At 40.4% G+C, this 12,964-nt stretch overlaps 1 protein-coding gene across 4 annotated transcripts in view; it reads left to right on the top strand.

Annotated features, from left to right (window-relative positions):
* Positions 1–12,964, top strand: part of PLPPR5 (phospholipid phosphatase related 5) — a 233,038-nt gene that overhangs the window by 10,776 nt on the left and 209,298 nt on the right. For all 4 annotated transcript variants that reach the window (XM_082311956.1, XM_082311957.1, XM_082311954.1 and 1 more), the window contains exons 3-7: positions 5,836–5,914; positions 6,835–6,881; positions 7,741–7,810; positions 9,141–9,260; positions 11,673–11,794. The gene's annotated coding sequence lies outside the window, so the exon portion shown is untranslated. The remainder of the gene's footprint in view (positions 1–5,835; positions 5,915–6,834; positions 6,882–7,740; positions 7,811–9,140; positions 9,261–11,672; positions 11,795–12,964) is intronic.

Below are 12,964 nucleotides of genomic sequence, written 5' to 3'. Positions count from 1 at the left end.
TAATGGTTCTTTCTGAGGGTACCAGCAATTCCCTTTGCATGTTTTCATACTGGATGAAACTAATGTTGCCAAGGAAGTGTCCATAGGTCCTTGGATTCCATGGCTTTGAGAGCACACACTTCATAGTTATCGATTGTGATCCTTCCAGCCTGCAGCATAGGGAAATAAATACTAACAACTTAATGTGGCTAGGACTTAATTATATGGAACCTGATCCTAAATTTATAGAGCCTAATCCTCTATGTCTGTTCACCAGTTCAGATCTAGCCTAAGTCCCCCAGATCTGATGTGTAACCTTGACAGAGTTACTTCAGGTTTCTGTCAACAATGCACAGAATCAGGCCTGCTTTTTGTGAGCAGCTCTGGGCACTGTTGACCAACGTGAGATCCCAAAGAGCTTTAGTCCCCTGAGTTACAGCCCAAAGTTTGCTCCTGGGGGTGAGGTGGGGGGGAAGTAGCTTTAATTATTTGTAGAGATCAAATTTGTTAAAGAAGGTTCTGGCTGTGCAATGTAATTTCTTTATAGCATCTGCTGGGATATTGCAAGCTTGGGCTGAAGGAGGGGCTGGCCAAACAGCTTAGCATCTCATCTGCACTGAGGGAGCCAGCCAAAAGAACATTACGCTTGTAAGGCTCAAAGCTGACTGGAAAGCTATAAGTAATTTTCAGTGGCACGCATAAGGTAGGTTTTGGCTCATTCATAGACTCCTGGGGGTAGTTTTCTAAAATAGCATTTCTTGTGGGTACCTTTCTAAAGACACACATACAATCTTTATCCCCCTAGCATCGACTTTGTAAGAAAGATTGAGTATCATTGTCTGCTGTTTTGATAGATGTTGTAGAGTTATGCTAGGAATAATAAACAACCGGGATCTATCATCTACCTGGGAGCCCTTGAAAAGCTCCGTGTAGATGAGAAATATCACTTCTTACTGCAGTTCAATTCTCACCTCAAAGAAGGTAATTTCTCTGTACTCTGTGAACCTCTTGGAAAGGCCATGTTTATTTTGAAACAAAAATTATTGAAAATCAACGAAAAATCCCATTTAGGGTTGGACTGTATCCATCTTTATGCTCAGTTTTGCATGGATCACAGTGCATGTCCCAGAACAGCAGCATTAGTTTAAGCATCCCTAGAATCTAATTCTTAAGTAAAGTAATATGTTTGTAGATAGATACAGTTTAGTTTTTGTTTCACTATGTAAAAGAACATCTTGAAACATAAGGATTGATTAGAAAAGTTTCTCATCTCATTATAAGGAATTTCGCTTATGGAATTTGCTGACTCTTTTTGGACTCCACTGAGCAATCCCAGGGCATGGTGATCTCTACTGTGCAGGCGCCGAGGAGGCAAAGAGCACCTAGAAATGAAGTATTTGTAGTTCAAAACATATAATTACAAGCTCTGTCTGGGCAGATTCAAGGTCAAGGTTGTTGCCTCGAGACAGAGAATCTTTATGGGAAATGGCAGCTAAGGATTAAGTCTATAGAGGAATATATTTGCTCCCTGCCCAAATACAAGACAAACCGCATTAACGTGCTTCAGTACATTGCATTACTCTGCAGCGCAATTAGGAGTATCTGCCAAGAAGTTTTTTAGAGAAGATAAATCTTTGATTTCTAGCAGCAGCATGTGGACGAATGACAGTCAAGACACACATCATCCTGGCTATTCTGCAGTCAACTGGGAGTTCTGCACTGCTCTGCATTAGGGGAAAAGGAAATAAGGTTACCCTGGCGTTTCCTGAGTCTTTTAGCTTTCATTTTTGGCTAGTCAGCCATTACCAAAACAAACAGGGCCAAAGTCATTCTTTGGGTATCTTTGAAGTCAGAGGAGTTATAGTTGTGCTAAGTCCCAAGCTTCTTAGTATAAAGGCTGTGCAGAACTTTGCAGGAGAACCCCCTTTTGAGAGCTTTTCTCTAATGGAATGCAGCGTTTAGCGTGGCTTTTCATTATTCATCATGACTCACCTTGCTGCCTGTTCAAAAGCTGCATTTGCAAAGAAGTGGTTTTGCCTTTTCTCAGTTTTCAGTGAAACATGAAAAAAACCTCATGAAAACAATTAAGAATCATGCTTAGGCCCATCAGTATGCTGCGGGTTAATGTCGAGAAGGGTCAACTAGGGTAAAGGTAATTTCAGTGGCAGTGTTTTGTTTCCATTACTGCATTTAAAAATCTCTTGATGCCCAAAAGACTTCATAGGGTTCCTTTTGCTATTACAGTGCTGTCTCTTTACCTCATCCTCTCTGCTGTGTGTGAAAAGTCACGATACGCCTGATGTCTTTGCAGTCTTTGACCTAGGTTACAGCCAGGGTCACTAGCAGGGAAAGATATCTGTTCTCCTTTCCTCTCGCTTTTAATGTAGAGACTGATTTTATCTACCCCTTAAGCTGATAGAAAAAGTAGTAGAAGTTTGCACAAATGTTTGCATGATCCCACTAGGATGAACATAACCCATGTTCAGATTTTTTTTTCCACTGGCTGCTTCATATTCCCTGTGATGGCTTTTCCTTGGAGAATGAAATGGGTTTTTCTGCACCTGATAATCCCTATGGTAGATTTTCCCCAATACTCTGACTTTAGCATCACATTATAATGAGTTCGTCAGGGCTGCCTCACATCACCTGCAACCTAGAGCAAGTTGCAAATACTTGGCATTCCAGTCTATGTAGCAGACAAAGGCTTACCTTCAAGTGCTTGCTTTTGGGAGGCCATCACAATGACACTCTAACTGATGGACAAACCCAGGTTTGGAGACAAACGTTTGTTAGTTTTCCCACTTTATTCTCTTTCACATAACAGCTGCTGTATTTTCCAGCTTACTGTTTCCTCAGCTAGCATTGCCAACATTAGCTGTTTCCAGACTAATGGAAACTTTCTTCTGAATGAAGCAAGTTGTACTGCCATCTATTTGAAGACGGAAAACATTTGTAATCTTTACATACAAAGAAATAAGATCTTACCATAAATATAGAAGCAAAGCACTGTTTGTGCTCAGATCTCAAATACATCTTTGAAATAGCTGTGAGCTGGAAAAACATTTGGGAGTGTGAAGGAAGATGAGTGCTCTAAACATCTCATCATGAAATGCAAAAAGTTATTCTTTTATATTGCTTCTTGAGCTCTTTATTCCCTCAGGAGATGGCCTTTTGAAAAGGGAAATGTGGCAAACAGGAAAAGAAGGCATTTAAGGAAGAAGCACAACTGTAGCCTGAATTGTTGGCTTGGCCTTATCACATTCTAGATAGAGGAATGGAAGATGAATGGATTCACACCCAAATTCCACTGCAGTCATCAGCAGAAACTTTAGAACGGGACTCAGGGGCCACGTGTCCACCTCCATGTGCAGCTGTTAAAGTGCAAGGATCTCTGAGCCTGTGTCCTGACATACTTCTAGTTGCTTGATCCTGTTCTATAAATGGGAGTGGTCAGGTATTATGGGTGCAACCGCAGTGACAGAGATGTCTGTAACCTACCTAAGAGAGGTCTTGTGTAATTTTTGTGACAGGGATTCATGATCCTACAAATCTGGCCTTTTTTGTTCTCTAGTCAGCATTTTCAGGCCTCCCAAAAAAGCACAACTTCTATCTTCATTCTTTTTCTGCAATCTGCAGCCAGAGAGCTGCACGGTATTTTGTTCAGGATATAAAATGCTGATCTTTTGAGTAATTTCTCAGATTTTATCTACTGTATGGAATAACTTTATAGTTAAGGCAGTTTTGCACATTCAGAAATGCTTCAATTAGAAAATAGACAGAACTGCAGAAATGAAGCGACAAGTAAATGGACATAAAAAAGTATTCCGACTTTCTGTAAGAAGCTTTAGACAGACCAGATTTCATAGTTAAATATTAAGATATTGTGATCTCCCTGTCTTAAAACCAGATTAGGAAATGGAAATGGGTTATCAACTGAATGAATTGATTGTCATTCTGTTTATGTATCTATGTCACAGAGGGAACCATGCTTTTCTGTAACTTTCACGTGGCAACTGCCAGAAAAGAACAAGTAAAGAAACCAGCAAAAAGTACTGGCTTATATAACTTTATTTACATGTTTATATGGACTATGAAATTGCTAGAAATGATTGCTTTTCAGGAATAGGTTGTGACAAGTCATCCATCGCTTGATATCTGGGCCCCCAGCAGACATTTTGAGAAGTTAAAGAACTCTGCAGTAGCTTCTATGTGTTTGTTTTCATAAGAACATTCATTGGCAGGCCTGTCAAGTGCTTGCTGTGTCAATGATCTCTCCAAAGTCTTTCTTATATTTGTAATTGCCTGAAAATTGCTATGGTATGCTCATTTCAGGGATTTTATTACAGACCAAAGGTAAGTACAGTGTTATAAAGTAAACCAGGACAAAATTCACCTCTTCTCCCATGATTTAATTTGTCCAGAGGTCTATGTTGATTTTTTCATTCAATGCGTGGCTTGTCCAGAGTAGAAAATGATATAGAAATTTGAGACTTAAACTATCAGCATAGCACCACTGAGTTTTAGTTCATTTATACTACAATGAATCCATAATCAAATATTTTTGAATCTGTTTGCACTGCTTGACACTCTTTAAATGTTCAACTAATATTATTACCATCTATTAACCACAAGACCTTCCTATGCTGGGAATATTCCTTATCAGATCTGGGTAATCTTCCTGTTGAAATATCACTCAGTCAACAGATGGGAGTGGGAATCTCCCCAGCTAATGGCTAATAGATAAGTGCTGCTCCTTAGTGGTTTCCCTTTCATACTTACCGCTTGCTATCTAGCCTTTGGGAAACTTGATTCTTGTAATCTCTTTAGTAATCAGTCTGGACAAAGGTATTTCAAGGTGTGCAGGAATTAAATAGAATAAGAGAACTGTGTTGGCTCTAGCATAAGCAAAGGGAACCTTTCCAAAATGATAATAAACGAAGGTTTGGTGATAGGTAGAAAACTATAGGTAGAAAAAAACCCTATAACTTCATAGTGTTTGCTAAGAATCACGTTGTCCGCTGGCATGTATGGAAATATACAGTAGTGGAGAATCTGACACTGTACTTCCATAGTGGATTGTGAATTCCCCCTGGAACTCCGAAACTTGAAATGTCTTTAAACAAATAGAAGCAGCTCTCTTGAGTCTTAAGTCACGAGCACGTTCTGTGAGTACCGGTTTGCTCTGATTCAAATGCCTCTGTAGACTTACTCTGTTTTGTTACAGAAAATACCACCTGGAAACAGCTGGGTAGGTGTTGAGCTATGATTACTACCACTGAGTCCTGCTACGTAGCACCGCTGGAAATTGCGCGCGCTGATAGAGCGTAGTCAGGCTATTATTGCTGTCACTCTGAGTCAGTCCAGACTTCCCCTCAGCACCCAGCCTTCCTACCCTCCCTTCAACCCTTCTACCTTCAGGCTTTCATGACATGACCTATTATGCCTTTTCTTTGCTGCTTCCAAGTACTTAAATTAGTGAAATCATACAGGCTCCTGTTGCTCTGTGTGCAGATAAACTTTGCTATCAGTTGCATAGCTGGTTGTGACTGATTTACACAAGTCCCAGCCTGAAGGTGATACGGACAGTGCCAGGCAATCACAGCGCTGCTGTTTGCTATCTGACTTTTGCTCTACATAGCCACGTTCTGTGCACTTCTGACACAGTTCCACCAGGAATTTTTTAAAAAACATTTTTCTGATGCAAATTGGAAGAAGAATGGCACTAGAGCACTGCTGGAAAAACTGGAAAACCTTTATGTTCATCTCGGTCTTGGATTTCTGAGAGGAATTTACAATGACACTTCAGCCTACAGGAGCACGCAAACACTGGGATGACTTTGTACGTTCTTTCTTCAGGAATAAGGCTATAGAAATCAATGGCCATTTGTTGGACTGAAGCTGCCAGAATTTGATTTCAGCCTTCTCTGTGCCTGAGGTTGGATTTCTTTTCATTTTTAAAATGAGTGATATTTTTAAAACCAAAGTCAGTGAAAATCTTCACTATGTGTCAGCCTGTGTCTGTTTAATACCTCTCACAGGAAGTTAGCAGAGCAGTTTTTCGTTGAGGTAGACATCCAAAGATTAAACTCATTACGCACCAATATTGTTTAGAAGTTTGCGGGAGAGTGTCACTCCACCAACTCCACATACGAGGTTCACTATAACTGTAGGACAGACTTTAGATTCCCTCTGCAGTCTGTGGAGATGGGCATCTCCAGGGGGCACTTTGGCCCTTCCTAAAATAGATGAGTTGCTTTCTGGAAGTGGCTGACTCCCTCTGCTGACCACAGAGCCTCTTTCGGCCGTGCTAGTTTTACTGTTGACAAAACAATGTTCTTGATTCTTTGTATTAAAAAAACCAACTATGCAGGGTAGAACAAGTCTAATGTGTGGGCAAATGAAAGTCCACAGACTTTGAAAATATATTAATTCAACATTTTAACATGAACAGGAGCATTTATGTTGCATTTTCATGTTAACGTACATTCTTTATCCCCCCTAATAGGAGTATTCGGGAGGGTTAACTCTAATGGGCTGTTGACTACTGTCAAATTTAGGAAAACCAAAGTGCAGGCCTGGAAGGGAACCAAGCTGGGTCTATGTCTGTTTTCCCTTTGCCAACGCTGCACAGCCCAGTACTGATACTTCTGACAAAGGCCTAGCGCCCTCACAGTAGGCAGATAGGGAATAATCTGCCCTTGCCTCTTCCCTCATGGGCCTTACCTGATCTGTAAAAAAAAAAGATTGGCTTCAATTTGGAAACATTAAATAATTTTTCTACAAAGCTGATATCCTAATTGTACTTGAAAATTCTGGAAATAACTACTTAATGCTTTTCTTAATATTGAATCATAGGTTTCAACAGCCTCCTGTGGCAATGGGTTCCACAGTTTGATTACACAGTGAGTGTAAAAGAATTATTTTGATTTTCTACCTTTTACTTCTATGAAATGCCTCCTTGTTTCTGAACAGAGATGCACGCAGATTGGGAGTTTTTCATCCTCCTTACTTTGCCTGCTCCTTTCTGCATTGTTTCTAAAATAAGTGATTTTAATATTCTCTGTTTTTCAGGAAGTAAGGTCTTTTTTTTTTTTTTTTTACCCTTCCCCAAGTCTGTTCTAATTCTCCCAAATCCTTTCCATAGCTGCAGAGACCACAGTGCATATAACATTCTAGACAAATTTGTGCTAATGATTTCTATAAACACATCCTAACATTCTGGTATTCACAGTTTCAGCCTTTATATATCTTCTTTGCATTTTTGGCTACAGCTGTGTACACAGTTACATCTTCACTTACCTAAGATAATACTGATGTCCATTTCTTGACCAAATATTGCCATGTATGCATACCTACAGCTAATTCAGAGTTCAACAAAGTGCCCTAGTAATTCAAACCACGTTTATCAGCTTTGATTTTCCTCTCTCATCTTTGTGTCCATTCACCTAGTATGCTTGGATCTCTTTGTGTAATAATTTCAATTTTTATTGTGACGTGCACAGTGTGTTGATTGAGAGTGGAACTGAGATTCTACATTCCTAGGTAGAAATAATAACCCATGGTAATCTGCATGGGAAAACTTTAATTTTTAACTAAGCATATTAAGGAAAAAAACCCCATATATTATGTTATGTGTATTATTTAAATGAAATAATGTCCACTAACAGCTATTATTAAATTAGTGAGAAAGAAAAAAACACAGGAGAAACTTGGTAATTTCTAAACCAGTTCCTAATTCATCTGCTTATTTCTCTAAAACAGACAAATGTCTCTACCGAAACAAATCCACTAAAACTATGGATGTCCAGGGCTGTAATTTACCACAAAGCAGGTAAAAATGACTGTGGTTAATTTTCTTCTCTGAGTTCAATCTGAAATGAATTTTCTGAGCATCACTATTACAGCAAGATGTGAGAGAAAGGTAAACAGCCAGGGGAGACTTCTCCCTCGTGCAAAAGGAAAGCCCCTTCCATTTCAAAGAAGCTCCATCTGTGCAGGCAAATTCTATAGACAAGGTGGGGGCTAGGGAGGGGATGGGCAAAACACAGCAGAGAAAACTGGAAGACGAGAGATTGAAATAAAAGGGCAATCGGAGGATATAATTTAGAGAGGCAAGAGAAGGAAGATTGAAACTATGTTTTCAGCAACTTAAAGAGGAGATTAAGGTGCCAGGGTGTTTGAAAGGTGAAATAACCGATTTTGAGAGTGAGAAAAGCTGAGCAGGAGTTGTAATTTATGGAGGTTAGGGACTGAGGAGTTAGGTCAAACATGAGCTTCATAAGAATGCGACTTCTGATAATGCGCCATAAGACAGCAGGAGACTTGGCGTGGGGGATGTTTAAGGCAATCCATTGCTGGATAAAACTCTGATGGCCAAAGAAGATGCACAGAGCAAGTCGAAAGTCGTCTTTGTTTATACTTGTTTCTCAGCGATGGCTTCCCTCACAATGCTTTTTGCTGCCTTTCCTGATCATACAGAATGTTTTAACCAGAACTGGCTAATTAGGCTCTCATATTAAAATAAATAGTTCTAGTTCTGACAGTGAAAGGTTGTGGTTTAAATGAAAGTCAAACCACACAATCTGTGTACCTGTGTCAGCTGTGATTGTTGCTGTGCATGGCTGCTTTGCTGATGGGCAAATCAGCACAGTGACCACAGTGTTTCTTCTGTATTCAAAATCACACTCTGTTACTGTTTAATGTCACAGAAGCAGGTTTAGAACAGTTGGTTTAAATTTAACTACCTTTCAATATCCCCTTCTCCTTTCTTCTTCACCTTTCTATCCTCTCTTTCTCCCTGTTTTCCCCTTGTCTCCCAAGAGAGAGCTATAGTCACAGTCACACAGATATTTTAAGATTCGTGTAGTTCTAACTTTGAAATAGATACTCATCTATTGTGAACTGGCACAAATGCATTGAAGGCATGCTGGATTAATACAAATAGTTCTCTGTCCTCTCCTCCCACATCTGAAAGCAGAAGAACTCATAAGCCAGATCCACGCCATAACTGTAGATGTATAAACTAGGAATTCTTTTTAGCATATAAGAAAAGCAGAATGAAGAGCAGGATCAAAATACTATGGAAAGACAGACTTTGATAGTCACATTTCTTAAGAGCAGTATGCAGCCTGAATAGATTTTTTTTTTTTTTTTTTTTTAAGAAACTGAGATCTTACCTTTTTTGCCTTTGATGTTCAGAAACCAAGGTGTCAGACTGCATTTTGATGTCACATTTATCACTACCACTTTGCAAATGACGACAAGGTAGAGGACTGAAAGAAGTACAGTCTGAGATGGTAAATCCTTTTGATGCTGTGTTATTATGCTCTATTCATGCACGTATCCATCCAGGTGAAGTTTGACTTTCTTTTGTGGGGTTAAGAAAAACAGATGGAAAAAGGTATTTTAGAAATGTCCATGACGGGGCTAAGAAACACTTGCTAAAGACTTTTCCTCTGATAAATCAGTTACCATCTAAGGGACCTACTTGTATTGTTTGCCATTTATAATCTAGTAAATATTTAACTTGCTACATAAGAGACTTGGGGCTGCGTGATTTATAAGTGGGTGTAGCCCTTGCTTTGGCATTTATTGTGGCCCTTTGTTCTGGACAAAGCCTAACTAAATTAGCGGGTGAGGTAAAGATTGTGGTGATTTACTGTAATTTCTGAACAGATAAAGATGCTCGGCAGGTGCTAAAGGTTGCTTTTAACAAAAATTATAAACTTTCATATCATGAACTGTTTTAAATGAAATAAGTGTGTTGACAATCTTCAGGAAAGATCACAGCAAATGCATTCTAAAATTGAACTTCTGTGATCAGGAATGCTGAAATTTCTTAGAGATACAATGAGCGCACTATATTGGATATGGAATCAATACATGTTTTGTTTCATGCAAAATTGCTTTGAAAGCAATAATTTCATGGCACCTGTTCGATTTTCCTGTGTCAAGTTTCATGACACATCGATTTGTCGATCCAGTGGTGTGCGAAGAACGAAAGGAAACGTGGCTCCGTGTTTGACAGGATGCCGTACTTGCTCCCTGAGCCGCATCTCAGACTGTGCGGGATTCGGCATACATGATGCAGAGAATGTCTGCATCAAATCTGCAAAGAATTTGTCTAAAAGAATATGCAATCTCAAATATTCAAGTTGTGTATTAGACAAATTGAAAAATCTGGAAAAGATGCTTCTCTAAGCAGGTTCATCAGGAACAAAGAGTTAAGGGGGGGGGGCTGGGAACAGGTCAGAAACCTGAGGGGCCATTGCCACCTTCAGTGGAAGTTTCAGGAGCTGGGGAATCTGGCATGTAAATCTCTGAACTATCATAAAAAGACATGGCCTTTTTAGTTTTTTCCGTTTTGGCGATGCGAGATCTCTCTGAGACGTGGAAATATTTGAAGGCCAGCTGGGATATTGTTCTGTGTTTTGTAAGATAAGTGAAGGTAGGCTGGCACAGGCATTGGTGAGCGCAGAAACACCAGCTGCGTGGCAGCCTGGGTCCAAGTCTACAACACTTGTGCTGGCTGATACAAGTTTTGTTCTGCAAGCAGTGTACCCCAGTTCCCAGAGGTGACTCCTGCTGGGCAAGATTACCGGCTATAAGTGAGGTCTGCTCTTTACTGATGGGGAGATCTGCTGACTTACGAGACTCACTAGTCCCAGAGTTTTGGCCTCCTACCAGCTGAAGGCTGGTGAACTGTGTCATGGTACCACCTCCTAGCCTTCCTTCTTGACTCATGGTCCCATCTTTTGGGTAGGTGAACATAAACGAGCTGGAAAATATAATTTTGTAGGTGTCATTTCTACGCTTGTGGTTTAACTCCAGTTGGCAACCAAGCACCACACAGCCGCTCGCTCACCCTCCCCCACCTGGTGGGATGGGGGAGAGAATTGGAAGAGCAAAACTAAGAAAACTTGTGGGTTGAGATAGGAACAGTTTAATAATTGAAGTAATAATTGAAGTAATAATTGAAGTAATAATTGAAGTAATAATTGAAGTAATAATAATAATAATATTGTAATGAAAACAACGAGAGAGAGAGAGAGAGAGAGAAAACCCAGGAAAAACACGGGATGCACCCGCTCACCACCTGCCGACCGATGCCCATCCCATCCCCGAGCAGCGATCGCTGCCCCCGCCCAGCTCCCCCAGTTTATATCCTGGGCATGACGTCCCACGGTATGGCACAGCCCTTGGGCCAGGCTGGGTCAGCTGCCCTGGCTGTGCCCCCTCCCAGCTTCTTGTGCACCGGGCACAGCACGGGAAGCTGAAAAGTCCTTGACTGGTGTAAGCACTACTTAGCAACAACTAAAACATCAGGGTGTTATCAACATTATTCTCATCCTCAATCCAAAACACAGCCCTATACCAGCTACTAGGAAGAAACTTAACTCTATCCCAGCTGAAACCAGGACAACTTGGCCAGGTAAAACTCCTAAAAATCCTTTGCTTCTTGTGTATATATTGCCCTAGTTATTTGTCTTCAGGAAAAAGATAAGAAAAATATTTTAAACACTAGCGAAGGAAATAATTTTAAAGGAGATTAAAAAAATCATCTGTAACTATGCTGACTTGAATATCAACTCCTTTATGCAAGATTTGCATCTTTAGATTGCATAGGAACCCAAACGTTGTAATTTTTAAAATATTTCCTTTAAAACGAATTCTTTACATTGAAATCTTTCCAGAATGCCTGTAGCGTCTCTGGCTGTAGCGTGGCTTCAGTCTTGATACAACAGCTTCTGGGAGCTGCAGGATCTCGCCTACGAGGTCCGGTGCGGTGACGTCTCCCTCTGACGGCATCTCTGCGGTACTGCAGGGGCGGCGGGGGGGGCCCGGCGGGGCGGCGGGGGGTCAGCCGGCGGCGGGGGCCACCGCCGTCCCGGTAGCAGATAAGAAAGAAAGACGGAGGCGATCCCAAATCCCAAACGCTGCTCCGTTTCTTGACGCCTCAGAAAGGCAACTGCCAGCAGGAGCAGAGCACTGATTCTCAAGCTTGATTATTAACTGTTTAATGCCTCAGGACACAATTATTTTTGGAGCAGTGTAAGACTCCTAATTCATTAAAAAGTCTGTGCTTCTTACTTAGACAGAAACAATATAGCTTATTTTTGAATATTTCTCTTTTGTATTGTTTTTTATGATCTCTAAAAACACACGCGTGGGATTATTTTCTGCTATAGGCCTATCACCTTTTAAAAAGGGGGTCAGAAGTGTAATTATGGTATTATAATTACATAATTTATAAGTATCCCCTATATTTATATCTAATAAAGACTTACTGTATACCATGTTCAAGCATTACTCACAAAAAATTTAATTCTGATCTACTGCGAATGTTTGGGTCAAATTCGGGTAAACCAATACCTGAATAATAACACTAAAAGCAGGATGGCAATGTAATGAACATACACAAATATTCAGAAAAGACTGGACAAAACAGAGAGGTCCCTGGCAGACTGTGACTGGTAAGAAAATCGCCGTTCTTTCATAACGTAGAAATTCATGAAAGCATTGCCTGGATCTATGTGATGCAAAAGACAGGAACATGCAGTTAGTGCTCTACAGGTTTTATTATGGACATTCAAAAATACACGAGATGCACGTTAAGGACCACAGACCATGTTGGCTTTACTTTATGTTGAGACTTTCATCTTCGTATAGTAGCGTCTGTAGCTTGACATTATCTTAATATTAGTTGTTGTCCTACAGGAACTTTGCTTGCCTGAAGAGATAATTTTGTTCCCAGAACTGCTACGCAGTATTATAGATGTGATGATACTTTCTTGATTGCTTTCTTTTGAGTCTTGCTGCTATCGAATTTTAACCCAAAACAGCTTTAAAGCAAAAGAACGCCTTTTCCTCCTCTGTTAAGGCATCATCTCTTTCACTGTTGCTCAGTTTAACCAGAACAGTAGCAGTAGTGTGGTGGGTTGGCAACGGAGCAGCTCAGGGCAGCTGATGGATTTATGCTTCGTTA

This window comes from Platalea leucorodia (genome assembly GCF_965183815.1).
Source record: "Platalea leucorodia genome assembly, chromosome: 5".
Lineage (NCBI taxonomy): Eukaryota > Metazoa > Chordata > Aves > Pelecaniformes > Threskiornithidae > Platalea > Platalea leucorodia.
This window is presented reverse-complemented; position numbering and strand designations above follow the sequence as displayed.